At 37.8% G+C, this 15589-nt stretch overlaps 1 long non-coding RNA gene across 9 annotated transcripts in view; it reads right to left on the reverse strand.

Annotated features, from left to right (window-relative positions):
• Window positions 1-6612: 6612 nt before the first annotated feature.
• LOC115493849 (uncharacterized) overlaps window positions 6613-15589 on the reverse strand; it is a 106250-nt gene continuing 97273 nt past the window's right edge. For all 9 annotated transcript variants that reach the window (XR_012054086.1, XR_012054090.1, XR_012054085.1 and 6 more), the window contains one exon: window positions 6613-7631. This is a non-coding gene — a long non-coding RNA (uncharacterized lncRNA). The remainder of the gene's footprint in view (window positions 7632-15589) is intronic.

Raw genomic sequence — 15589 nt, forward strand, 5'->3', positions numbered from 1 at the left:
GGGCTTGAACTTGGAGAACTAGGAGTGAGAAATCTTTACTGACCTGTTACTTCAGAAATGTAAGTTAGTGGCAATATACTTGTATGATCAAGCCTTCAGCTCATCTGTTGAAGAATATCTGTGACAGCCATAAACAAGAAATATAAACACACAGAAAGTCATTAGCTCAAGGTTATTGAAATGAAAAAGAAAGTGTTGCTGATATTAATAGCAATTCTGTATCTACATTGAATTAATTAATAACCATTTTGGCGGCAAGATGATGGGCAACATTTGCATTTAGTACCTATGGCTTTGAAAGGAACTCTAATGTTTTCAACAGATTTTAAGCAGCCTTTTCTGGTCAAATTCAAGTGGATGTTGTTACTTAAAGGAATAGGGTTTATCAGCTAGGGATTCTTGTCCTGACATGGTCAGAGCATTCACCATTAAGAGTAGATCCTGGAAAGTGAAAGATTCCCCTTTGAACTACAAAACACACAAAAGTCTCTGAGTATTGAATTTCATTGCTCATTTCCAGCTTAAATTACCAAAGCAAAATTAGAAAAAATTGGCAAAACCCAGAAGTTAATTTTGGACCAGATTAACTTCAATTTATGTTAGATTAAGTTTTATAAGGAAGCTGTGTAAAGCACAGCATTTTTCACTGGTTAAATCAAGGGAAAATGAGTGAAATAATACATAGAAAAATGTCATCCTTGCACAGTGTCTAAATTTCCCCAGCCCTCTTGCAATGAATTTTTTATCTCTCTGTGTGAATGTAACCAAATCCAGAACCACTGTATTTCTTTGTCTTTTTTTGGGAGGTTGGTAGGGGGAGCAAGGGGGTGGAGAAGGCAAAGGGTATCTCTTAACTTCTCTCTAATTTTTCATTTGGATGGAAAGTTGTTTGAGGGGTGGGGAGCAGAAAGCCTCGTCATACCGAAGAGTTGGTGTCAGCAGAAAGCACCTGGACAGTCTCAGAACAAGCAGTGACACAACATTGCATAAAAACCAAGTGCAGTGATGTGTGCATCTTCTACTGCTCAGTACCAATTCACATGAAAAAAGTGTCTGAGAAGGGGCTGACTTTGTGTCAGGAGAATTTTCACTGTGTCTTGAGGTCTATTTCCTTTCAGATAATTTTATGTGTCATGAAAGTGGTTTTTAATCTTGGTTTAGCCTCTGAACCTTATATTCTGGTGATACTGGAAGGATTAGGGTCTTTTTTTCTACTATAAAGGAGAGCTGTGCATGTGCCTTGTTATGGTCAGCTGGGAATCTGAGGGCATGGGTGAGACCTACTGCTTTTATAAACACTGTAAAAGTCATAAATCAAAAAATAAAAAAATTCGAGAAAAATCTTTGTTATTCTGCTTTGTCTTTTCAAACTGAGAACAGAAAAAACAGAGACAACTGTCACTTGTCCTTTAAAAGGAGGCTAATTAACAAGGCTATTTAAGCAAAGATAATAGAAATCAGGTATTGTGGCAACTGGTGGTTTTGCAAAGGTTTGTAATTAAAGTATAAAACAAACATTCATCTTTGTTAAATATAGCATCACATTTTTTGGTTCCAGACTCAATTTAAATATATATCACATTTTGGTGAATTTTAACATGGTCTTTTAAAAATTGATTTACTATGGATTCTTTTATCCTAAAAAACATACTAAAGGGTAGAAAAAATTATTTAAGCAACTTTGTGTAGTTTCTTGCTTAACAGTCACCCTCATTTATTTTCTAGGATCTCAAAAGTTGCTTCTCCTTAGCCCAGATGAAACTACCCACATATTATTCCCATGTTAATTATGTTCAGAAAAGGAAACTTCCTTAATCTGTCTGCCACAATGGGGCTTTCTGGAGGTTTACTTTCAGAAAAAGCTCATATCCTTTCATTCATCCATGAGGTTTATGCTCCTTCATGACATGTTGATCTAAGCACTTCAGCTGGGACAGCTGACATCCACAGCTGAATGCTGTGGTCTGTTTTTGGTTTTTTGTTTGGTTTTTTTTTCTTTTTTTTTTGTTCTGAGGCAGTAAGTTAAAATTACATGAAGGAGTGGTAATGTGGTTAAGAAAAGTAGCGCTGGGAGAGGCTGGTTTCTTCTTTGAAATGTTCCTCTAAGCACGAGTTGAAAATGGGAATTTGTTTCTGCAGTGTGGAAGGGGAAAAGTGGTCATGGATAGACAGCAATGAGCATTTTCAGTACATATGTCTATGACCTGGTACCTCCGAAAGAGCAGAATTTGGTTAGGTATTTGAATTTGGTATAAGGAAATTGAGTCCTCATATTCAGATGATACTTATTTATAAACATTTATAGATCACACATCATGCTAATAGGTCAGTAATGACAAATGAATTAGGAAGATAGGTTTTTGTATAAAAAGCCAACCAGACAGAGATTTATACCTTTAGTCTTTTAAAAAGTACTGTTTTCTAGGGGCTAGTCAAACTCCTAAGAGGCTGTGTATATATGTACGTATATGTATTTGTTTAGGATATGTATATATATTCACATTGCACCTCCTCACCCTCCATCTTTAACCATCATTTTAACATTTAAGAAAGGTATTCCCTTTTTCTTAGGCTACAAAGGAAAAATGCAATTTCTGCAGGTAGTAAAGATTTGTGAATCTACCTTTGCCCTTACAGCAGCACTTGGGTAGTATATCCAAACACAAGGAAAAGACTGTTGCCTCTTTCTTTTTACACTCATAAATCACTTCATATTCATCATTTTGGTAACATTTTTAACCCTGAAACAACCAAATTTACTAGGGATATCTTTATGTAAAACACAGTGTGTATTTCCCCATAACCCTGCCAATGATTTTCCCATTTTGCCGTTTCATAACTGAGCTTTTTTCCCAGGCAGTAGCAGTAGACCCCAGCTCTGCTGGTGTATATGAAAGCTGTACTGAGCTCTGTGTTCACCAGAGGACAGCTCTGTTAATTAAACCATTCTTTGAGCTATGTTCTGAGGAATATGTGAGAAACTTGATGAAGCAAGGTAGAAAGGTGTTAACAGGAACCACTAATGTTCCTTGGGCACATAGCCAGACATGTCAATATCAGCTGCCTTGTTTTGATTGCATTCTACTCCTTTTCAAGAGTAATCAAGAGCTGTGGTTTTTTTAAATTACAGAGTCGAATAGCATGATTAACTGGATTTTTCACATCTGCATACAAGGGGTATTTACCTCAAATTCACCTTTCCATCTATAGAAGAGGGGTGTATTTCAAAAAGCATATCTTACATCTTCATCCTGCTTTCGCATTCTGTGTCTTGATGACTTGAATTCCCGGTTACTAAACTGTTGCCTTCTCTATGCAAAAGTGAAGAAAGTACTCTTCTCATCTGCTAATTATAGAACTGACATATCACCACAGAAATAGTTATTAAGGTTGTCAGAGGAAATCTTATTCTTGTGTTGGTCATGCAGGAGTGATATCTCAGAACTTCCCTGCAATACCTGTGTTAGGTAAGTTATTGCACAATGAAGTGAGTTAGATTCAAAAGGGATTTTGCTTTTTTGATAGAGACATTTTTATAAGTTAGTAACTTTAAATTCATATCTGCTGCAAAGGTAAATTGATATATGTTGATTTACAGCAGCTCTAAAGATTTTCAGTAAGAGGAAGCACAAATAAACCAAATTAAAATCTCTATAAGTAAATTTAATGGTATAATTTACTTGAAGGTTTGTTACAAATTTAAACCCTAATTGTGTAATTTAAGAGCAGTAGGAAGAGGATGTTTTCAAATTTAAAATAAAACAGACTAAATATATCTAAATAAATTTAATATGCAGCAGAAAAGCACTGAATGGCACCATTATTAATATAAATGTATTTTCATTTTGAAATCATGTTATCAAAGGCCGGCATTCACTTTATAGCATTAAAGATACCTGTGGGAAAGGCATGTTTCATAAACCCCTCTACGAACACACTGTGTTTTAGGAATAGAGACATTGAAACACCAACTAGCTGGAAAGAAGACTGACCTGGTAGAGAAGGGAGCTTTTCACAAAAACTCAGGGAAAAAAAAGGTTGTATCAAGTTTGGAAAAAGGGGCAGGCAACTCAGGAAATGTTTAAGGATGTCATTAGTTCATGCAGAAAGAAAATTAGAGGCAAAATCTCAGAACCGAATTTGACCAATTATATAAAGGATAATAAAAAGTGGTTTTATAAATACAAAAATTTATTTACAAAAATGGAAATGCAGTGAAAATCTATATTCTTTATTGGATGTGGGGGGAGTATAGTTACCAACATGAGGAAAAGACTGAGGTACTTAATGCCTCCTTTGCCTCGCTGTTCTAAGAGTAAGACTGGTTATTCTTAGGACAACTGGTCTCCTGAGCTGGTAGACAGGGTTGGGAAGCAGAATGGATCCCCCAAACTCCAGGAGGAGGTAGTTACTGACCTGCTGTGCCTCTTAGATGCTCACAAGTCTATGGGAGCAGGTGGGATTCGTCCTAGGGTGGTGGAAGAGCTCACTAAACTGCTTTCCATTATTTATCATCAGTCCTGGCTAAATCAGGAGGTCCTGGATGACTTGAATGTTTGGCAGTATGACATCCATCCATGAGAAGGGCTGGAAGGAATTTTCAAACTTCCACATAAACTTTCCAACCCCAAGTGTGGCCAGGATGAAACATTATTATGACTAAAGTCCACTCTCTTGTAGCCCTATAAACAGCATAGTAGAATAAGTAGTAGAGTGAACCTCACTAGAAAACTTTATTGTGCTGTTGCTTTTATATTAAAATTGGGCTTTTTTGTAACTTTTCCAATATTTCTTTAAGTGCTCTTAAACACTCATTCATGACACAACTATCTGAAAGTAGATTGTAGTCAAGTAGGGATCAGCTTCTTCCAGGCATCTAGGGAAAGGACAAGGGGGCATAGCCTTAAGTTGTGCCAGGGGAGGTTAGGTTGGACATTAAGAAGAAATTCTTTACAAAAAGGGTGATTAGACTTTGGAATGGGCTGCCCAGGGTGGTGATGGGGTCCCTGTCCACCGGGGTCTTTAAGAAAAGACTGAACTTAGTGCACTGGTCCAGTTGGCATGGGTGGTGTTCTGTCATAAATTGGACTTGATGATCTCAGAGGTCTTTTCCAGCCTAACTGAGTCTGTTATTCTGTCATGCTGTAACTGCCTTTTGCAGGAAAATGCTCGGTGCTAGACATAACTATAGAGGGAACTGCCTGACTCACGGTCCTGTGCCCTAATCACGTTTGGTTGCAGCTTAATTAATTGTTGGACTCCTGGATGCTGAGAATTTTAAACTTTCTGTGCTGAAAGGCACAGACTCACAAGAGAGCACTGCATTTGACCTGAGGCTGTGGAGAAGACTCCCCAAATTGATTAATAGCACTGGGATTATGGGTGTGTAGTTGATTAGAAGTGTGTAATATCACAGGGTGGAAAACTTAGAGTTTAGGGTTTTAGAATATAGAAATAAATATGAAGCAATATGGAGGTTTTAGGATGGAGGCAGGTTGTTCTTTACCTTCTTCTTCGTTCTTCTTCATGGGTTTGGGTGATGTTTTGTAATTGGACAGAAAAGTCTGCATTGCAGGCTTCAAGGGATCAGTTATTCGGTTAAAAGGGAAAATAATCTAGATGTCATTTCTTAATTGGATAGATTAGTCTTAAAAGACCTTGTAACAAAGAGATAGTTGTCAATTTTGTGCCTTGCTAATGAAAGACTGCAGAACTCATGGCTGTGAGGCTGTAACATTGATAAGAAATAATAAACAGTCCAAACAGTGCCTTCAATCCTGACCTCGACAGAGGTAGAAAAAACAAGCAGAGAACCCACAATTAATCAACAGTTTGGGGAGTACTTTTGTAAAGGAATGAGTAAAAAAGGTAATACATTTAATCAGCCTCAGAAACAGAATCACAACAGGAGATATGGAGAGCTTACCATGTGAGCTACGGAAATGGCACATTCTTCCCTGGAAGTGGCTAGTTAGAGATTTATTCCCTGCAGTGAGTGTGTGCCAATTTTGGTGGGGTATCTAGGGAGACTTGACGGCTTTCCACCTAATGGTTATTAAATCATACAGATTAGCCCTAAGTGAAAACATATACATGAACACAACTTTGCTAAATATATCAACAGTCATGTTTTTATGCTACTTTTATGTCACGGTATTGAACACTGTGAACTTAAATATGTTTTAGAAGCACTACAAATAAATTTTCTCCCTGCTGCAAGGAGGTGGTTGCATCACCATAGTGAGCTAAATGAGTTATCATAATCGGGGGGTAAACAGAAGGGAATTTTGCAATACCAAGGATCTGGGAATTACTGGCTAAGGAGATTGCAAAGAACATTTTAGATTTTTTTTGCTTAACAAGGTCAGGCATGAGTTTCTCCCTCTGTGATACTGGCACAAAAAAGTTTGAAAGTTTTATCAGAGTTTAAGAACATGGAAATTTCCCATTATATTTTGTCATTGTACATTGTTCATGGAAAAATAAGCATTCTCAGGGTTATTGTGTCAATTTTGTTAGTGTAAATTGCTAGCCTTCTCAAAACAACAGAAAAAAAATTGCAGTTATTCTAAAGGCATTTTTGCTAGAGGGAAAAAAAGTAGCATGTAGCCATTATTTATTTGTTTCATTTGTTGTTTTATTATTCACATGTTTTTTTTTTATCTGTGGCCTCAATAGGCTACAATCCATGGTATGCAGCCCTATCAAAACAAAACAAAGTCCCACCAGGGATGAAATAGATACATTTTCTCCAGATTAATTTAATAGATGAATGTTTCACACAATACGGGAGCCAAGACTGCAGATGAATTGTTTTTGGTTTGGAACTTCAGGGAACAGATGGGGAAGTGGCAGCATTAATGTACCTTAATGGATCCACAGGACCGTGTTTATAATTTGGCTTCAGTTCAGAATTTCTTTTTCTCTTTTTTTTTTTCTCTCTTCTTTTTTTTTTTTCTTTATTTTTTTTCCCCAGTGGCTGTGCTCTGCTGCATTACTTCAGAAACTTTTCCTCTTCTTTTTTCTGCTGCACTTTCCCCCACTTTTGATCCTACCTTTGTTGTCGTGATTACAGGTTTCAGACTCAAAAAGCACGGAGAGTCTCCAGCTTTTTTTCCAAAGTGAGTACCATATGGGGACATGCTGAAGGGAATAGATAGAAATTGGCCTCTGCCCCAGGAACTGGGAGTATTGGGGAGTACGTGGAGAAGAGCCTGCAGGGCTCAGCTCATGTGCTCTTCCTAACCAGCATCTCCTGTTGCTGTTGTTGGAGACAGGGGATTGAGACAGATGGACCGCAGACCTGACCTTCTGATTCTACAGGGAGTTTCCTGTGGTCCTGAGTTCACAGAATGAGTTTTTATTAACTCTTATTTACTTATTATTTAAAGTATTCTTATTGTTTACCCTTGTCTGCTGTCAGTCCACATGGCGCACAGTAAGGCTTGGCTTACTTTTAAACAGAAGATGAAAAATCTGTGGGCTGCTACTGAGAGTGATGTCTTTTTGTATATGTCTTCTGCATGGTATTTGCACATAGTTTTCTTCTATTTCTTGCAAACAGCACCTTCGTTATGTCTTTCCAGTTGTTTTGCTCTCTGACATTTCATTCTTTCCTACCTTCTACTGAACTGGAAAACAAAACACAAAATTATATTAAACTTTGAAAGAAAGAAAGAAAGTCAAAATTTATTAAATATAGTTCAGCATGAACGAAATAAGGAGAAAGAAGCTATTTATAAAATAAATACAGGTACTGGTAAATTGGGAGTGTTTTGTCCACCTCAAAGTCTTATCATTTGATGAATGAGATACTACAGATCTTTTAAAACACGAAAACACATTTCTTGTATAATCATGCCAAGCATGCATGTCTCAGCAAAGATTTAATGATGAAGGTATGTGTATTAATCTGAATTACAGAAAACACAATTTTATTTAGTCATCCAAGTCTTTACTCAGCAACCAAACTGGCATGTCAAATCTGGCATTTGCTTGCATAAAAGAGATAAACAAAATGCTAAGTAAACCTCATTTTCCTGGGAAATTACTGGTGGTACAACAAACAAAAAGTCTTTCACACAGAATGCAAGGCCACACGTTTTCCTGGGTGATGCATTGTGCCCAAAGTGTGTCTCACTCTTTCTCAAAACAAGAGCTATAAATAGGCAGGCACTTTGTGCCATTTTAATGCTGAGTATTACACATTCCAGCAACTTCAGTTTTTCACTGGTTATTTTTATTTTCCTTTGTTGTGATTGAGCAAGTGAACCCAGCCTACTGAAATGCCACCCACTCCTTGAAAGAAAAATCTAGGAATAACCTGAAAGGTCACGAAAGAGCTCAACCTAGAAATATGCTTGAAACAAGGAGGAGAGTGCAGAAAACTAAATGAGAAGGCTGATCTGGATATAGTGAGTATTTTGTTTCAAAACAGCAATGAACTTTTGTCTGAAAATCACTGACTTTATTACAAATCCCAGTCCCTAGCAAGGAACATCAGTAGGGTTGAAGAGATTTCTGTAGCAAGTCAGAAGGCTGCCTGAAAAATATTACTTCTTTTTTTATTTTTAATTTTTATTTTATAGGGCCCCCATTGTTTCTATACCCTGGGATCTGGCACTCAGAAAGCCAGTCATTTCCTCTGAACACTATTAGAAAACACCACGAATGATATGGAACAATAATGTTCCTTAAAAAGAGTTTCACTTCATGGGAGAATTACTTCAATATGAAGACTTGTTTATAACACATTACAGTGACTTCCTCACCCTATTATCATTAGCAATACAGCCTTAAAGTTGCAATTACTATCCTGCTAATGAAAAATTCCCAAATCTGCATTCATGTCAGCTATGGTTTCCTGGATGCCCTCTGATTTAGCAGATCTTGGTGCAATGCAAAGCCTTTAGTGTTCTCCTGACTGCTGAAACCTGTGCTGGACCTGAGCTCTGGTGTCCACCTGAGCCTTGTGTTACCTATTTAGGCAGACTAGAATCTCTCTGCTTGGGAATACCACGCCCCTTGATGGCAGCCCATGACAAAGTGTTGTTCCTGTTTTAGAGAAAACCACCAGCAGACCCATCAGCTTAATCTTGGGCTCTTTGTTAATAGTAGATGTATAGAAACAGAAAGTCAGGAAAGCTGCATCGTGCTGGGGCAGTTGTGAATGCAACCATGAAACTGAGTGTTTTTGGAGGGTGCACATGACGTTTTTATGGTTTATTTATCTGCTGTTTTGTCCAACCTGGTCTGTGAGAGTACTCTAGAGGATAAACACTCAGCAAAGCTGACCTTGAGCTAACAATAAATAGAATGGATTTACTGTCACTCTTCTGAGGATTTGAAAGTTTAGCAATGAATTATAGAAAACTCCTGTTCCTGGGAAACATTGTCTATGTGGGATCATAACTATTCCATAAACTGGCAGGCTGTGATCCTTGTGGTCTTGTATTGATGTCACTGCAGGTTTATTCTGGGCTAAACTTCTCTGACCAAAATAGAAGTACTCCTTATTTATGCCACTGCAAACTGTGTTAGCACAAATGGTTGACCAAAGCAACTGCTCCAGCTTGTAACGTCTGGGTTAGGACAAGTGCTAGGAGTTGTGACTCTGAGGTTCTGCCCTGCTCAAGAAAAGCTCATTTCCAGAAAACTTTATTACCCTAAACTTCTGCTGCAGTTTTGGTCCTTCATCAGACCACTCTTCTAGCCCCTTGGCCCTCTAACATCTCTCCAATAATTCTTTGAACCCCATATACAAGGTTGCAGATTGTTCTTAATTTTCTCTCTGGGCTGAATATTGTTTGGGACAGTTCTCTTTGGGAAAATATGGAAAGGTCAGTTTGAGGACCCCCAAAGAACATCAAAGTGGTAGTGCATATACAGCAAACAATACAGGACACTGAACATGTGGACTTAAGCAGAGGAAAAGGCTTGAACATGACTGGGTTTCCTGTGCTGCAGCCTGTGCTCTTAGTAACGGCTGTCTATGGGAGCCAAATTTTCTTTCATAAGCTGATGAAAATGGGTGTTTGTGCTTGCAGTAGCTAGGAGGGCAGCCATCCAAATGTGGTCTGCTCTGTAACACACACAGGGCTGCCTCTGCAGTGGCAGCAGCCCTTGATGCTGCAGATACTTTGATAATTTGCCCTTTACTATTCAACTTAACTCTTATTCTCATTATTTGTCTGAGAACTGCATCCTCATTTAGAATGCAAAATTATTGCAGCCTGTGTGCTGAAAATAAGTTGAAAATTATATTCTTTATTTTAAGGATAAAGAATATAATTAAAAAAATATTTTCATGATCCAGAATAGCTACTGAGATCTTCTTACTTTGCAATTACTGCACCTGCCAAGAGAGATTGTCTCCATCAAATCACTCAATAAAATGACTTTCGGTCAGAGAAACCTACTTACCTGACTTTGTGGAGAGGATCAAAGGGATTTCTTACTGCAAATAGTGTGCTGATTCTATTGGAATACAATGTAATTATAATACATATGTGCCATTTTAAGTTGCAAGTAATCCCCTAAAGGGCTTTATAGTGTTCTGCTTCATTGTGCAACAAAGGTGCAAAGAAGGAGGCACAGTCCCCAGAATTGGTATATAGTCCCCAGCTTTGGCTCTCTGACTGCTGTGAATGATGAATTGTGTGTTACTGTTTTTGAGACCAGTACTACTAACATACTTTTTAGGAAAGGGTTAGACTGGTAGCAGTTATCATAATCATGTAAAAAAAATCCATGAGTTTTGGAACTTGGCTCCAAGAGCAAAGTATGCCCTTTCACCTGGACTATACAACTAGGAAACAGGGAAGGCAGCATAAGAAATGTTTAGCACAAGGACAGGAAAAGCCTGTCCGACTCAATATGCCCGGTATTTTCTTTCTGCCCTTGTTTATCTGAAATTCACTTCCCTTCTTTTTTCTCTCTGCTCCTCTAACTCATTCTGAACTTGTCTTTAATTTCCAGCACTTTTTCCATTAGCACTACATAAAGTCTTGGCATAAAGTAGTTGTGATGGCAACATTTCCCACTTTCTTCTGTTTTGAACTTGGGGAAGCTCTAATCTCTTTGCCTGCAGTTTTAAAGGCCAGTGCAGACAGTGAGCACACAGCTTTCGTCTGATAGCTGTGTATGCTTTACAACTTTGCTGAGTTTTTAAATTCTTGTGCCAATTTAGATTAGCCTGAAAACTGCTCTTATAAACTTTTAGATAAGCACAGTTACCATGCTTTTTGACTAGTTTGTCATGAAGATGTCTCATCAGTCTTTCTTTTCCCATTTAATTATTGTCAGGACACGGGAATATTGGAAGAAATCTGTAAGTTCCCTTAGTCCGTTAGTTTTTAATCAACTTGGAAACAGCTCTCATATTGCATGAGGCAGGTAAATTTTTGGCAGTTGTGAGTGACAAAGTGGATATACTGCTTCAGAAACTGTCCCCATTGATTTATAAAAGTCTCATTCAAGCTACACATGCCTCAAAAATTTCAGAATGTTTAAAGCTTATACTTCAACTAACCCTGCCATATGTAACAATCTCTTTTCTTCCTTAAAAATAGCTATACATCATTCTCTTTTGTTCCTTGAGAAATTATTTTTATTCCACTCTAGCTCTTAGTCTTTCTTCTATACCTTTTATCCAGTAATCTTTGATGTGGAGCAGTGCTAAGTATCCTCTCAAAATCAAATTAAATTAGAATTCCCTTTACAGTAACATAGCAGTAACATCTTCAAAGAATTCTAACAAGTTAGTTAAAGTTGAATACTTTTGCTTCAATATAGTCCAAATATTTTGAGATGTTATCCCTCTAACAGAGAGCTCTTTTAAATAGCTTCCAATAAATTCTTAAAACAGTCTTCAAAAGTTACTGGATCCCCATTTCATCCCATCTCGCCCATCTAACATTTTTATAATTGACCTTAAATTATGTATCTTTGTTGTTTTACACAAGGATCCTGATAAGATACTGAACTTTGTATAAAACATAAAGTGAAATATAGGTTCAAAGGTTTCATTCTCTTTCTCCTCTTATCTACATGGACATTACTTTGATTAAATGAAATTATACCAACTAATTACATTATATACCTAACAGAATATATTCTTTCCTCTATGACTTTGAAGAATGATTGCTAGTGAGAACAGTTTGTTTTGTGTTTCCTGTACAAAGAATGGAACCATAATATAGACTTAATAATTCTATTGTATTTAACCCCATATTAACTTGTCACTTTTCAAAATTCCAGTCAATATGTGATAGATGGACAGATAGATTGATAGATATATGATAGATGGAACAAGAATATTTTGATTCATAGAAGGTCTTAGTATTGAAAGCTATCCTGTCACTTATGATGGATTAGCTTTAATGTAATCTTAAAAATATAATGTAATCCTAAAAATAATTTCTGGGGTTTTGTTTTAGTTTTTTTTTTCCTTAATGTTCTGGAAATGCCAGCTTGCCAATGCCTGTTCCACTTGCATAGCTATAAGCATACCTTAAGCTTACAATGGAATAATTTAATTTTTTCTTAGTAATTTGACTGGTGCTTGCAAAGTACCTTCTCAACACTTGTCTCTCCTGAGCTGAAGGACTGCCTGGGCTTATTCCATTCCTGTTGCTGCCAGGTCCCTCCCACCGTACAGTGAATGATCTTTCAGTTCCTTTCCCATAGCTTCCACACACATAGAAAGGCTCTGAGCTTCCACCAGCACTGAGTTAACCAGATGATTTTGCAGCCCTGCAAATCATGGCTAAGGAGCCCAATTTAAACAGCGGTGCCCAAGGAGAGGGAACCCCTTATCAGAATCCCCATCTGAGGGCTTGAAGCAGCCCTGTTCCCTCCTCTGCTGTGCCAAGCTGCAGATTGAATTGAGTTTGCAGTGGCATCTCTGACTGGTGGTGTCAATAGTATAAGCCTTTCTGTTTAAATAGAGGGACTTTAGTGGTGCTGTGGTTTACTTTAACAGTACTTTGTAGGTATTTGCATGAACTAAACAAAAGTTATGAAAAATCAGGGATATATTGAACTGGAACCCCACTATTTTCTGCTTTGTTTAGGTGGGATATCCTTTTTGGCAGATTTACAAGCATATGTCAGACAACTGTTTTACAAGGAAAACATTTTGCTACAGTCATGGGTTGATAGAATGACTGATTGTCATTTAAGAGGCCCTTTGTTCTGACTCCTCATATGTTTCCTCATGTGCTTACATTCTGAGATTAATTTTTCTCCAAAATTGAATTCATATGTTCTGGAGAAAAAAAAAAAATCCCCTCATTCTTGGACTATGAGGTCTTTTTCTTTCCCCCCATGACTAATTTTCATAGTCTTTAACTGATTCTCATAGTCTGAAATGATAATTTTATAACTGCAGTGAGCATGGAAGAAGTGAAGCTCAGCCCCAGGAAGCAGATAACTGCCTGGACTACCTGTGGAGAGCTGTGCTGAGACACCCTTGTCAACTCTGAAAGAAGTGCCTTGGGCACAGAAAGATCCCTGTTGCTGCTTCACAGAGAGGACTCCCTGCTCTCATCCCTCTTAACACAGACCTCAGACACAGACATTAATTAATAGCAGCCTGCTGAGGCAGTGAAATGCTATACCTATAAGAATTGCCTGCAGTCCCAAGCTGAAACAGAGCCAGGAGCTCAACCCTGCCTGGAGTTCCAGTCTAGTGCCTTTTACCACTTCCTTCTCTCATATGACTATTTACATTACTGACCTTTGGAAGAAAACAACAACCTCCAACTAGATATTTATATATGTTCATATTTGAACCCAGGATTCGTGCTTTTGAAACATCTTTTAAACCGTCTGCAGTCCAAAGGTCTCATCAAACCCCAGTCTATCTGAGGGAAAGCACATACTGAAATTTGAAATCTCCTAACATTTATATAGAGATACAACCAGCCTGGTAAATCCTGTTTCACCACATTATTTCCCTTTAACACAGAATAAAAGAATCTAGGGACAGTTACTGGGTGGCTTCTAGGAAAGGTGAAGTAGCAAAGTGTTAAGGTAACAATAATGGTTTAGTTCCTACAGGGATTTCAGGGACATGGTCTAGATTGCTCTATATTGCAGACTTCAAACTAAGCATCCTCGAGAGGAGAGGCTGAACAGTGGTCACAGCTGCCTCAGTTTCAGATAAGCATATGGTGAACAGAGTATCTATTTACTTTGTGAAAGTAAAAACTCTCTAAGTTGTCCTCTTACCACAAGTTTATTAAATTTTGCATTTGTTAACTTTATTTGCTTAAAATTGAAAATTTAAACTCACTTTTACTGATCGCAGAGTCCCTCTGGATATCAAAGTGCATGACGTGGTTCAACTAGACCCTGCCATCAGGGCAGGTGCCCAGCTCTCTGTGGAGGGCATGCTGTCCCCCTTTGCTGAGCAAATGCTACCTGAGCCCAGTCCTAGATCACCAGCCTCCACCACCAAATACATGATTTTGGCATGGAGAGGGCACCACAGATGCAATGAACAAATGCAGCATAGCAGTCCCTCAGTTTCTAGGTAGCCTTGGGGTCATTACAAGTCACTGTAATTCAAGGCAATGCTTGTGTCCTCCTAGAAAGTGAAACTGCTGTAAAAGCAGAAGAGTGACGTGCTAGTGCTCAAATTAAAAATAAGCGAGGATAAGAATGACTCATCACTTTAGGTTTTCAGAGCTAATTCATCTACAAGTATTATTTCATCACATCAATATGATGTGTTGCCCTTTTACAGTATCTTACATAAATTAAACTGGGAAAAAGTCAACTAAATCTGAAATTAGGGGACTATTTTAGTTACCTGCCTCCGAAAAGCTTTCTAAGGGAATTCCTTACGTGTCTGTGTTATCAGTTAGCATGCAACATGAGCTGGTACAGGAATATATGTAAAATACAAATACTGTGCCTTGAGATTCCTTCATTCTAATGAATGGTACGGTAGTCTGGAAAGAAAAAGAGATTTTTCTTACATTTTAAAGAAGTCCAAATGCACCGATGATGTTTGTGTTCATACACAGGCAGCAAAGTCAAAACACAGCTGTGAGGTCTAATTTTAGGGGCCACTAACCTTGATCATGTTCTTTTAATAATCCTCCTATATGAGAATTCAACGATTTGAAGAGGGTGTAACCTTGCAGGTTTTAACCAGTCCTTGAAACCAGTATTCACAATGTGTCATCTGATTTTAGAAACAATATTATCAGAATGCACTGGTAGATAGTGGCTTGACCACAGGATGCCCTGGAAGCTGAAATACCATTTTAGATATAAACAACACAGAAGGTTCCACAAGAATGTTTCAGCTGAAAGAGATGTGCGAGGAGTCTAGTATCAGATTCCGGTGTCAATCATAATATAAACAATGAACAGAAATAAAAGTCTTTCACTCGTTAAATCTTCCACCAAACTCACTCTCATAACAACTCTGAAGAGGAACTTTGTTAGGGCTTTCTGTTAAATAAAGGGGGAATTACTGAAAAGTCCTGAAATGAACCTTTTTCTTGAATCTTCTTTATTTTTTTTTCAGCATTCCAGTTTGAATCTTAGCAAACTAAAGCTTTTATGCATTTTGAAG

This window comes from Taeniopygia guttata, chromosome 2, assembly GCF_048771995.1.
Source record: "Taeniopygia guttata chromosome 2, bTaeGut7.mat, whole genome shotgun sequence".
In the NCBI taxonomy this organism is placed as follows: Eukaryota; Metazoa; Chordata; class Aves; order Passeriformes; family Estrildidae; genus Taeniopygia; species Taeniopygia guttata.